A 12348-nucleotide genomic window follows, 5' to 3' on the forward strand; every position below is an offset into this window, starting at 1 on the left:
AATGGATCAATCATTTAAACTGAATGCTTCACTTTTGAACCGAATAGAAAGTAGACACATGACCAGGTTGGCGTGTCATTTAAAGCATGCTTTTTTGCACACAATTTATAAAAAAAAAAACTAGAAAAGATGAATGAAGGTTATCTTGTAAAGGCTGCATTCACTGAATGCTGGAACTATTACCTCACTCTGCTAGGCAAACATACAAACATACAACTTATACTAACATTGCCTTGACGTTAGACATATCAACCATCTTAAAACTACATTAAAGCATGGTGTAAGCACTGGACAGAAGACGTGGGAGGAATGACTACTGGCTACAGCTCAGTTTTATGATGGGAAGTCTGTCCCACACAGATGTTACTTCATTTATCAGGCATCTGGATGGCAGTAAATCAATTTCTTCCCTTCCAACATGCCACATGTGCTCGATTTATACAAGGCATGCCATTTTTGATGAAGGATTGTAGTGAAAACTTTTCTGCCCTGGCTGAAAACCCACTGACAACTTGCATTAAAGGCTTCATAAACTTCATAGATGCTGACACCCTCCTGCGGCTTTTTTTGTACCCCTTTGTAATTGGTATAAAATGACTGTAGTCTGGTTAACAGACTGGTTAATTAATTGCCCTGTAATGTGAGAAAGACGCTGTTCTCCAGAGAGGTCTTTCTCAGATGTACTATCTTTTATTATTATTATTATTATTATTATTATTATTATTATTATTATTAGATAATTGTAATAATTAAATGTCAAAAAAAATTATTATAACTTCAAAATGTATTATATTATTTATATAATTTAACAACTGCATTGCCAACATCACGTTAGACTTGTTATAGGTATGTGTATGACTTATTTACAGGCTATTTAAATGAAAATATATTTTTAATCATTATAATAATTAGAATATTTAATTCATAATAATAATAATAATAATAATAATAATAATAATAATAATAATAATAATAATAATAATAATAATATAGTAAAATAGTCTTCACGTGGAGAACAAACGACAAATCTAGATGACCGACAAACCACAAATTGTTACAACACACGGGATATGTAGTCCTATTAGTAACACTTGTTATTCATTAGAACGCCGTAAAAACTACAACTCCCAGAATCCTTCACTGATCCGTGCACCGCCTACACAGACTGTGAGTACATGCTATCTGCTTGTCAATGTGTAGAGATTTCTGCACTCCGTGTCACAATTACACCATTTCTAAGATTTCTTTAAGAGCTTTTAAAAAAATACTTTCGCCAACATGAATTGGCGTTTTAACAACTTTATAAACATTGATTAAAGATAGAATAAGAGACAGCTTCACTTCCGGTATATAAAGCTAATGCCGTTAGCATCAGTGCTATCACGTTAGAATGAGTGGGACTGATGCTAACAACATTAGCTTTAGGTGAAGCCCAAATCTATTCGTTTTAGTTAAATAGTGTACTATGTAGGGTGCACAAGTCAGTCCAGACCGAGAATAGTGCACTTATTTAGACAGTAAGTGCATTTAGGACTTAGCAGTGTAGCAAATCTTCCTTACTGGTCATAATTAAAAGGGAATAAGTTAATAAATCTGCTTAAATGATATTTATTTACACTTGGTTAAGTGTAATAGTTTATGTAGATTTTATTCCACTTTTAATGCTCTGTTGATGATTAGTATGTATAATTCATCCTGAAGTCCACCTGTATTGTTATTATTTTTTAATTAAGGCTGCACTCATTTAGGAGTGTTTGTGCTTTTGCCCTTCTCAGTGTGAAGGTTTATGCCCCTACAGTGAAGATCCAGAAAATGTTTTTTTGTTTAAGGAGATGGTGGTTAGGCATTGGTCAAATGTCGCCAGATTAATTAGCATATTCATTAATGCACAAAGTAATTTGCATATTTAGTGAGTCATTTACATTTCAAAATATGAATATGTGACAAGAAAATGGATGAATTGTCTGAATAGAAGGGCTTTGTCAGAATGGCTACAGTGCTGATCGGCGTATTCAGTGATTGGTCTTTGGGAACTGTGGTGAACAGTGATTGGTTGTTAACATCTGTGTAATAAGTGGTTGGTCATTGGGAACAGTGGTGAACAGTGATTGGTTGTTAACATCAGCGCAGTCAGTGGTTGGTCATTGGGAACAGTGGTGAACAGTGATTGGTTGTTAACATCAGTGTAATAAGTGGTTGGTCATTGGGAACAGTTGTGAACAGTGATTGGGTTTTAACATCAGTGTAATCAGTGATTGGCCATTTGGAACAATAAAATCACTGATTAGTCGTTGGGAACAATGGCTCCCACACCGTCATGCTGGTGGTGAGTCAACTGAAGCTGTTCTCAAATCAAAACCCACAGCTCTGACGTGAGCTGGAGAAATGTACAAAGTGCAGCTGTACGCAAAAGATTCGCAATGCAATGATACCCAGAGCTCACAAAGTTGACAGTAATAACTAGAAGTTGATAAAAATCACTTAATGACTAATTTGCATATTTATGATATCAACGCGATCATTTGCATATCAGAAAGTGGTATATATAAACGAGGAAGATTTTGAGTTTTATCAGAATAAAACATGGATTTATGACTTATGTCTTGGGGAAAGAAGTCATCTTTAGTCATGACACCAAGCTGATTGACATAATATTTTTAATCCACACCAAACTGTGGCTGAGAGGAGTGATAGCACATGGATGATTGGAGTATGCTGAACATATGCAGATGGCGAACACCACCTCAAGCCTAGACGGTTATTGCAGTTTATACTATTTACCTGGCTCGAAGCAAAAACGCTGAAGTGACAGGAATCAGATGCACATATGAATGCAAAGTACATACGGCAGGAATGAAGCGTGGTGTGTATGTTCTTCACGGCCGTGTTTGGCTGTAATGAGTGTGACCAAATCGGATATCGATCCAGTATTTCAGGACAGCACGACCCTCCAGTAGCAATGAGGGCACAGTCCTACTGATGTGTTTGCTGTTCTAGTTTGCTGAACTAAGTTAATGATGTTCTAGATGTAGGCTACAACCGCTTTAAATATAGACTACTACATCACTTAGGGTGCTTTCACACATTGTAGCTTTTTATCAGTTTTGGTTCCTTTTCACACCACACTGATCGCTCTGTTCCGCAGTTGAAACGAGCCAAAATGCAGTCATGTGATAACATCCACATCACTCATTGGCCACATGTCTTTGAGCGTATTTCCTAAACTGCTTCTCGATTGGTCAGAATAAACGTGTGGGAAATTTCAACAAAACTCTGGAAGTAAACAAAAAGAGGAAAATACAGCATACAGTACACCATGGCGAGACGACTCCACGCTGCGATTATGTTTGTGGTTGTAATCTACTACATAGCTTGTATACAGCATTCTATGCAAAGTCTTAATTTTCAGAACGAAGCGCGGATGCGGCTTGAAAATATAATTTTAATGCACTGCAAACGGCGAAGACGCATCGGAGGACACCTCAGGAGGCGGCGAGCATTACTTTTGCGAAACTGTGACATGCTCATCTAACGAAAATATTGCCAACGACCCACTACGGCAGCTGGTTTAGTCCAAAATGCGCAAAACTTTTTGCAGTAAGGTCTATTCGATCTCGGATCCTGTTCTCACCACAAACGAACCGTACCAGAGTTCGTTTGAAAGCGTACCGAGACCAGGTCTTCAAGGAGGTCTCGGTACGCTTGTTTGGTCTGCTTTTGGTGCGCACCAGAGTTCGAGTGCTGCATTCTCACCTGCCCAAACGAACCGCACCAAATGAGCAATCGAACTCTGGTACGATTCAACCGAACTAAACAAGGCAGGTGTGACAGCACCCTAAGAGTAGAATTCCTTTCACAGCCCATTATAGCCACAATTTAGCTTAAAATACATTCATTAAAACGTCAAAACCTCACATTATATTTTGTAGTAACGTGTTACCCGTTTTAACATTTCACACTTGAAACAACACCTTCCACGAGCCATTTGTGAGAAGTTCCCTATTTCTCGAACGCATTCCCAAAGGAAACAGGAAGTTGCATCATCCAAATTTCCTGACGATCACAGAGACAAAAACAAGAGTCGATTCTTAAAATCTCTTTTCTCATTATTATTAATAGATCAGATAGATTGATAGTATAAAACTGATAACCGGATTATAGCCTGAAATTAAAAATACATCTGAAGTAAATCATTAGAAGGTCCTTAATGCCAGCATGCGGTTAGCAGGAATGCTAGCTAAAAACACTTTTGCTAATTCTTTGCTAAAACAAAAACCCTGTTGTGCATTAAAAAGCATGTTGCCACATGACACCAAAAAAATGGTTAAGCACACACAAAAAAACAAGGATAAATGGTCGACCCAAAGGCAACGTTTCTATGTTTATACCTATATTTTTATATGAATACACGTAAGAATCTTGCGAACAAAGTGCCAGTCAGTTTGTTACAGATAAGGGCTCCTAGAAGAGGAAAAGGAAATATAAAACAGCAACATTGTGCTTCTCGATCACATGATATTTGGAAGCATGCTCACATCTCTGCTGTTTCAGAACGTTGGTGTTTAACACTAGGGATATTCCACGGTGTGCTGCAGAGCTGGAGTCTAGCCTTCATGTGATTCCCCTGCACTCAGTGACATGTTGTATCTGTACTCAACTTCTTCCTGTTTCTTCCATTACCTCAGCAAATCAGTCAGTTCAACACGTGTGTCTTGTGCATTAAAGAGACTAAAAAAACAACAGTTTCCCAATTCTCAGCTCGATCGAAATTACACATTATCTACATTTAAATCAAAAACGGGCGACTCTCTGTATATTGATTACTTCTTAAAGCAGCATGATAAGTCTGATTAAAAGCAGAAAGAAAGATATCGGTGTTATTTCATCGTCCGATTCAATCCATTACGTTTTTATTTCTTTAGCGCTTTTAACGACGGACATTGTCTCAAAGCAGAACAAAAAGTTTCATATACAAAGATTAATATTATACCAAAGTTCAAGATTAATGTTAGATTTATATTTAAATGTGTTTGTATTTATCCCTAATGAACAAGCCTGAGGTGACTGAGGTGACTGTGGTGAGGAGAAACACCCTTAGCTGGAAGAAGAAGAAACCTCGAGAGGAATCAGACACAAAAGTGAACCTCATTCTCATTCGGGTGATTCACCAGGTGAAAACCGCCAATAAACATTTACCCCGATACCAAAAAAAGATAATAAACCATCAGCTTTACTTACTTCTTAAATCCATTCACTACGTAGCTCCAGTACAAATCTTACACGTCCTACACGTACATGACGATCGAGCACGTCATCAAAGGAATTTAATTACATTTCTTATCATTTCTTCAAATTACGTACAGCACATTACCGCGAGAAACGACTTTTAACGAAGACTTTGTACTACTTTTTAATACATACAGTAATTGGAAACATACTGAACGTTGCTCAAAAGCTCGTAGCTACTATATAATGACGAGTTATAGAAGGGAAATGATTTATTATCTCGCCGGCTTCTTTTCTGAGTTCGGTTCCTCTCAAGGATTCTTCCTCAGAGAGTTTTTCAATCACGACCATCATCCCCGTCCCGTTCAACATAAGTGCTCAGTATATAAACGAACATTTAATATGTGATATTCTATTAAACACGTATGTTTATGGCAACGTCCGTATTTACGTCTCGTTCCAAATAAATCATTTCTGTTCTTTTTTTCCTTAAGAAAAATAAAGCAGTGTATAAAAAGTACCTGCTGTGATTTTAAATATTTTTTTTTAAATTAGGTTTAGCGAGTTCAAACTTCGGAGTAAAGCAGAGCCTTGTGATTAAAGGAATACCATTACACATTGAGAGACATAATTAGTAATTTGTAACAGATGACTTTCTTTGGCTTAATGCCCCAAAATTGGTCATGCATAATAAAAAGAGGTTAGGTATAAAGCAGGAAATGAAATCCTTGTTAATAAATAAACCCACGTCCAGTTCCCAGTTGAATTGCGCACAATTTTTTAAGCCTTAAAGCAGCTCCCGAAAAGACGAAAACGCGCAAATGAATAAAACTATATATATTTTTTAACAAAAATAAAACCTAGCCTATTTGCAGTCTGTGTACACATGTATATATGGGTATCAGAGTGAAACGTCTTTGCTCGCTCTCGACATGCTGACTAATACACTCTGACTTCATTTCGCCGTTTCCCCTCTGCACCGGCCATCGCCGTCTTAAAGGCCGTTCCATTACTTTAGCTCAAGCGATGTTTGACCGGCTGCAGGCCCGAGGGAACGCGTCTACGCTGCTATAGAGTTCAGCTTCAGAACTCACACCCAAAACGTAATGTTGTATTAAACGTGGTGTATTAAAGCTCGTGGGTGCAAAAATGAAACATGACTTTATGCTGTTAAAGGAAAATAATCAGAAACGGGAGTCGGAAAACGTACACAATGCGTTTTATTTATCTAGGATGTGATGCTAGCTTACTAACGAACCATGTATCTATCTTACTCATTTAAATAGCTTTAACCACACAGAATTACCTACTGTGCCAAAATCGATGCCGTTGCAAGTGACAACATTGTAAATAAAGTCCCATTTCTGTACTATTTCTTATTCCCTGTCTATCATATACTGTATAACAACTCTAAGGTTTTTATATGATAAGGTATGATGTAATAATACTAAGAAAGGCTCGTTTTATTCTGATTCCTGTTAGATCGTCGAACACTGGGGAGGACCGTGAAGTGTTTTATTTCTCTTATACCACAGCAAATAGGCAATCATTAGAAGAATGAAATGTACATGTAAAGCTGCAATGTTGTACAATGGATATAGCTTTGCATGTAAATTTCATGTTTCTAATGATTGCCTATTTTCTGTGGTATAAGAGGAATAAAACACTTCACGATCATGTCGTACAATAGATATAGCTTTACCTCCGATTCAAGAAAAGTACTGACGCTGGAGATTTCCTTCAATTTCCAAAAATGCTAAATAAACATCTTAATAAACTTCCCTCCATTTTTAAATTTGGTTGTGTGAAGCAACCAATGTGCAAGTACCAGCGTAGCGTCGGCGAGTTCTACAGAAACCACCATATATTTTAGACATAGCGCAATATTATACATGCTGCAGTTCTAGATAATGGACAAGAAACTTCTGACCAATCAGAATTAAGCTTTCAAGTGCACTGTCACTATACGATTGTAGCTGCAACTTAAAGCGAAGACAAAACCTTTATTTTGTCACATAGACTTTACAGCATAGTGAAATTATTTTCTTTGCATATTCCACCTTTTGGAGGTTGGGTTCAGAGCGCAGAGTCCACTGGAGAAGTGAGGAGTAGGGGCCTTGGTCAAGGGCCCACCAGTAACAGTGCAGGGGCTCGAACCTTCTTCCTACAATCAACAACCCAGAGATTTAACCAACTGGGTGATCATTCACTTTCCAGCATTTAGCAGACACCCTTATCTCATTTTATATAACTGAGCAACTGAGGGTTAAGGGCTTTGCTCAGGGGCCCAGCAGTGGCAGCCTGGTGGATGTGGGAATCGAACTCACGACCTTCCGATTGGTGGTCCAGGTATGAAACTTGGACAATCCTGTTTCTGTTGTTCGGAGACAGAAATAAAAGCTCTGTTTAAGTAGAATTAAGGTAATAAAAATAGTTTATTCTCTCAGAACAATATGAATGTTAAGTTCATGTTGAATTAGTCACATGGCTGCACTTTGACCAAACGGCCAGCATTTCGAGAACTGTTTAAACACTCCGTCCTTCTCCATTGTGTCCATCGCCAACAATCTGCTTTTGTATCCGACCGCACGGGACCAGATTTAATCCATGTATAGGTGTAAACAGTGAAATAACTGGAATGAGGCTCAATTCAATAAATGTAGCTCGCTATATAGAGCGAAATCATCCGCCGGTCGACCTTGCTGAGCATTTTCGCTGCACAGACACAGAAACAAGTGAATAGGAGCTGATATACTGTAATAGGAACGTATGAATGGCACTCGAACAAAAGCAACAATATGAGCGCTATTGTTATTACGCTAGCTTGGTGGAATCAGTCAGAAAATCATTGTTCCCGCTAATGGAAACGGTAATTACCTTTAATGCACAGCAGTGCAGGCTGGAGCATGTAAATCCTTTCGTCGTGCAAAAGGTTGGGACCCTGCAGTGAATAGCACTTTTTAAAAGCCTTAAATAAAAAAACAAAACAAAAAAAATAAACTGTTACCTGTGGACAAAGACACCCCCCCTTCACACCCACCCACCCACCCACCCACCCACCCACCCACCCACACACACACACACACACACACACACACACACACACACACACACACACACCTTAATTTACAAATGTATGCTTTGCTTTAGATGATGATCAGGCATGTTTAGCATCAGTGACCAGAGGGCGGTGATGTGTGTGTGTGTGTGTGTGTGTGTATGTGTGGGTGTGTATATATGTATATGCTTGTGTGTCCCAGTCCAGCTGCATTTTTAATTAGAGCAACACGATTAGATATATTTTAATTATCTCCAACACAGTGGTGCTGTTGAGAGATGTCACATGGCTCCTCCTTTTTAATGTCTACCATCTGTCTACTTTAAAAAAAAAAATTGTAAAAAAAAAAGGAAGAGGGAGAAAAATCATCACTCACTCACACACACACACACACACACACACACACACACACACACACACAAAGGAACAAACAAAAGGGACAACACACCTTTCACATCTGCTTCTCCGTTCACTTTTGTACATCCGCCCTCTTCCGCATACCTGAGCTCACAGAAGCCTGTAATTGGCTAGCGTAGCTGTGATTGACAGGCGAGACAGAGCACGTCATCTACCCATCCATCCATCCAGACAGCACAACTAATTTCTCTCCCTTGTCTCCCCACCATGTCCTGAGTGCTATTATTCAAAATTACAATCTCCTAGTGCTTTTACTCGAACCATCACTCTTTTGCTTTTAAGCTCTTTCCCCAGTCTTACATTGATGTTCCTCTGTACCGTACAGTATATAGTGTTTTCTTTCCTCCCCTTAAAGTCTTATAACCTCATTCAGGACTCGTGTCAGGTGGCGGGAAATAAGTCAAGTTTACGAACACAGCCTTAAATAATGTATATTTATATGCCGTTGTTTTCCTCCTGTGCCGTTGCAACAAGCAGACACTTTTACTCTTCCTTGACAGAAACAGCATCCCGTAGGCTTAAGCTTAAGTCACGTCTCCCCGAAGAGAGAGAGCGCGCGCACGCGTGTGTAATTTTCTGAGTCGCGCACCTCCACTGCTCATAACCGTACGTGCAAATTTGTCGACAGAGATGCATAATGCAGGAGCGCCGCCATCAATTATGCAGCATTTATTCATACCACAGCAATACCTAATTGATTTGATTCTCTTTGCTTCATGTATTATTGAGCAGACGGGTCCCCGCGTGTGTTTCTTCTCTGCCTCTGGATGTTGCCATCGGCCACAGAGTATTAAAGAGACGCTTGAAATTCTAAAACTCGCAGCTCGAAATTGCCCTTTTTGGCCGTGATCATGAATTACAGATATGTGAGGTTAGACTGGTGGATACTGAGCTTTATTGAGCATTCAAAAGCTTCAGCAGCAAAATGTTTGTGTTGCTGCGACGCATTAAAGGGCATCGCTTGAATAAAGTATACAGTGTCTATGCCGCATACAGATGATCAGCCACGACTGATATATCTTTATTCGGGGCCAAATATGAACACTTTAAAAAGGGAGGAAACTATGAGGCGAAATCGGTAGGGGAAAAAACCCCCCAAAAGACGTCACATCAGGAGTGAGAAAGAAAAAGAGAGTTCAGTATGTTTTTGCTGCAGTGCATTTTTTTTTACACTTATAATTTACATGTATGTATCTAATTGCCTTAAGAATGAATAGTTTTATTGATTACCTACTTATTTACTTACCGGCGTGATTGCATTCTGTTTTCTTGCTTTCTTGCTTATTTATTTATTTGTTTGTTTGTTTGTTTGTTTATTCTCGTTTTAGAATTTTCCACCATAAAAACAAACACATTTTTAGTCAAAAAAGAAAAAAGTTGTGTATTTAAGGAAGTAAAACAGAGTAGATTCATTTGTTTGTTTGTTTGTTTGTTTGTTTGTTTTTATTTTTTATTCTTGTTTTAGAATTTTCCACCATAAAAACAAACAAACAGATTTGTAGTGAAAAAGAAAAAAGTTGTGTATTTAAGGAAGTAAAACTAGTAGTTTTTAAAAAAAGAGTAGTTTATCTATCTATCTATCTATCTATCTATCTATCTATCTATCTATCTATCTATCTATCTATCTATCTATCTATCTATCTATCTATCTATCATTTTTACACCTTTTTCACTATGAAAATATTCAAAGAGCTTTTTATTAAAAAGTGTATCTCAAGACGTAAAATAAAATAATTTGTTTCTTTTTTAAATTAATGAATGAATTTATTTTTTTAATTTCTAGCATTTTCACACCTTTTAAACTATAAAAAAAATTCAAACAGATTTTTGTTAAAAACAGAAAAGTTGTTTATTTTAGGAAGTAAAATAGATTTTATTTATTTATTTATTTATTTATTCATTCATTCATTCATTCATTCATTCATGTTTTTTAATTTTTACACCTTTTTCACTATGAAAAAATTCAAAAAGATTTTTATTTAAAAAAAGTTTATCTCAAGACGTAAAATAAAACAATTTATTTATTTATTTATTTGTTTGTTTATTTATATATATTTATTTATTTACGTTCTAGCATTTTCCCACTATATAAAAAAAATTCCAACAGATTTTCATTAAAAACGGAAAAATCGTGTATCTCGAGAAGTGACACAGAATAAAGTTTTGAACACACACAGTCGTGCCATTTTCTCTTGTTTAAATTCATTTTAAGCTCCAGGCCAGTTCTACCCCATCAGTCATATAAAAGTAGCTCGTTCTAGTCTTACGTAATAATTTAGCTATTTCTTTTATTTTATTAGTGATCTTTTCTTGTCAAATCTCCCAGGCCTCTTTATCCCGAGCAAAGTGATTGGTCTTATCCTTTATGTGCCGTTCAGGACGAGACACCTTGGTCTGAAAGCTGCTTTTAGGACTGACGGGCCAGGATATAAACCACAGGTCACTTTCCCTCATCACAGTTTTAAAGCTTCTTTCCTTCCAAAGGGCCCAAGAGGACAAGAAGAGGGCTTTTTTTTTTTTACCTTGACCTTTAAAGGTGAACGGCCAGCACGGCGCTTCCTTTCTTCGCCTGTGGCCTGTGTGTGTGTGTGTGTGTGTGTGTGTGTGTGTGCACTGCAGTGCAGTGTCCCGTACCTCCGATTCTGTCTCACAGGCTGAATATCAAAATGTTCCTTTTCTTTTTTTTTCCTTTTCCCCTATTCGCCGAGATGCTGATTTGAGCCCCGCAGGTTTCGAGAGAGAAAGATGGATGGACGAGAAGAGAGGAAAGGGAGAAAGGAAAAGCGTGTATAAATGAGAGAGTGTAATAACAGCGCTTTCTTTCCAAAGTGTCTACTGTGGGATTTTTTTTTATTTTATTTTCATCATCCCCGCACCGCAGCCTACGGTAAGCGTCAGACAACACGTTTAACATCCACCTTAATAAATTCACTTATCAGCATCCAGCTCCTTTTCTGTGTGGGCTGAAAATTATACCTCAGAGGTAGCATGCAATTAAGAAAATCACAGCTAGTTTTCAGTTCGTTACAGTTGCTGTATAATTACTCAATCGCATCTGTTCGGCCTAATAGGTGGTGTAGGGATGGACCTAAAGTGAGCATCACGACTGGCTTGTTTACTCGGGGGTCAGTAACGGTTGCTTGTGTGAGTCATCGCATGCTAGTCACCAACAATGCGTGTTTGTTATGATGCCATCTCGGCATGAGGCAAGATGTCCATGGCAGAGCTACAAAGGCGAGCGACTCGGGCTCGCCTGCCTGCTGTCCGAGGGCCGTTTATTTTCTCCTAATCCCGTTCGATACAAAGGAGCTCCAGTCGCGCCGACAGACTCGGAGATGGAAAAAGAATTTTTATTGTGTCGCCGAACGTATCTGATGGACACGCCGAAACGGATTACCGATTCCATCAGGACTTCAGGATGTGCAGGAAAACCGACGGAAGTCCAACGTTTTCGGCTTATGTCGACGCCCCAGGGGATGAGAAAGATTTAGGCTCGGATCAGGCAATCCTTTAAACCAGACCCAACTGCTCTGAATTTATGGGATAGTCAGAATTTATGGGTCCCCTTTTCAGCTTAGTGGCATGTGCGCATCTGCTAAATTTTTTTTTTATATATATATATCTTTATTTCTTTCTTTTCTTTTCTT

The 12348-nt window shown here is 38.2% G+C and overlaps 1 protein-coding gene across 1 annotated transcript in view; it reads left to right on the top strand.

Moving 5' to 3' along the window:
- The first annotated feature begins 1112 nt into the window (after positions 1 to 1112).
- Positions 1113 to 12348, top strand: part of fhit (fragile histidine triad diadenosine triphosphatase) — a 253367-nt gene continuing 242131 nt past the window's right edge. Inside the window, exon 1 of the mRNA XM_027176380.2 lies at positions 1113 to 1167. The gene's annotated coding sequence lies outside the window, so the exon portion shown is untranslated. The remainder of the gene's footprint in view (positions 1168 to 12348) is intronic.

Source organism: Tachysurus fulvidraco, chromosome 2, assembly GCF_022655615.1.
Source record: "Tachysurus fulvidraco isolate hzauxx_2018 chromosome 2, HZAU_PFXX_2.0, whole genome shotgun sequence".
NCBI lineage: Eukaryota > Metazoa > Chordata > Actinopteri > Siluriformes > Bagridae > Tachysurus > Tachysurus fulvidraco.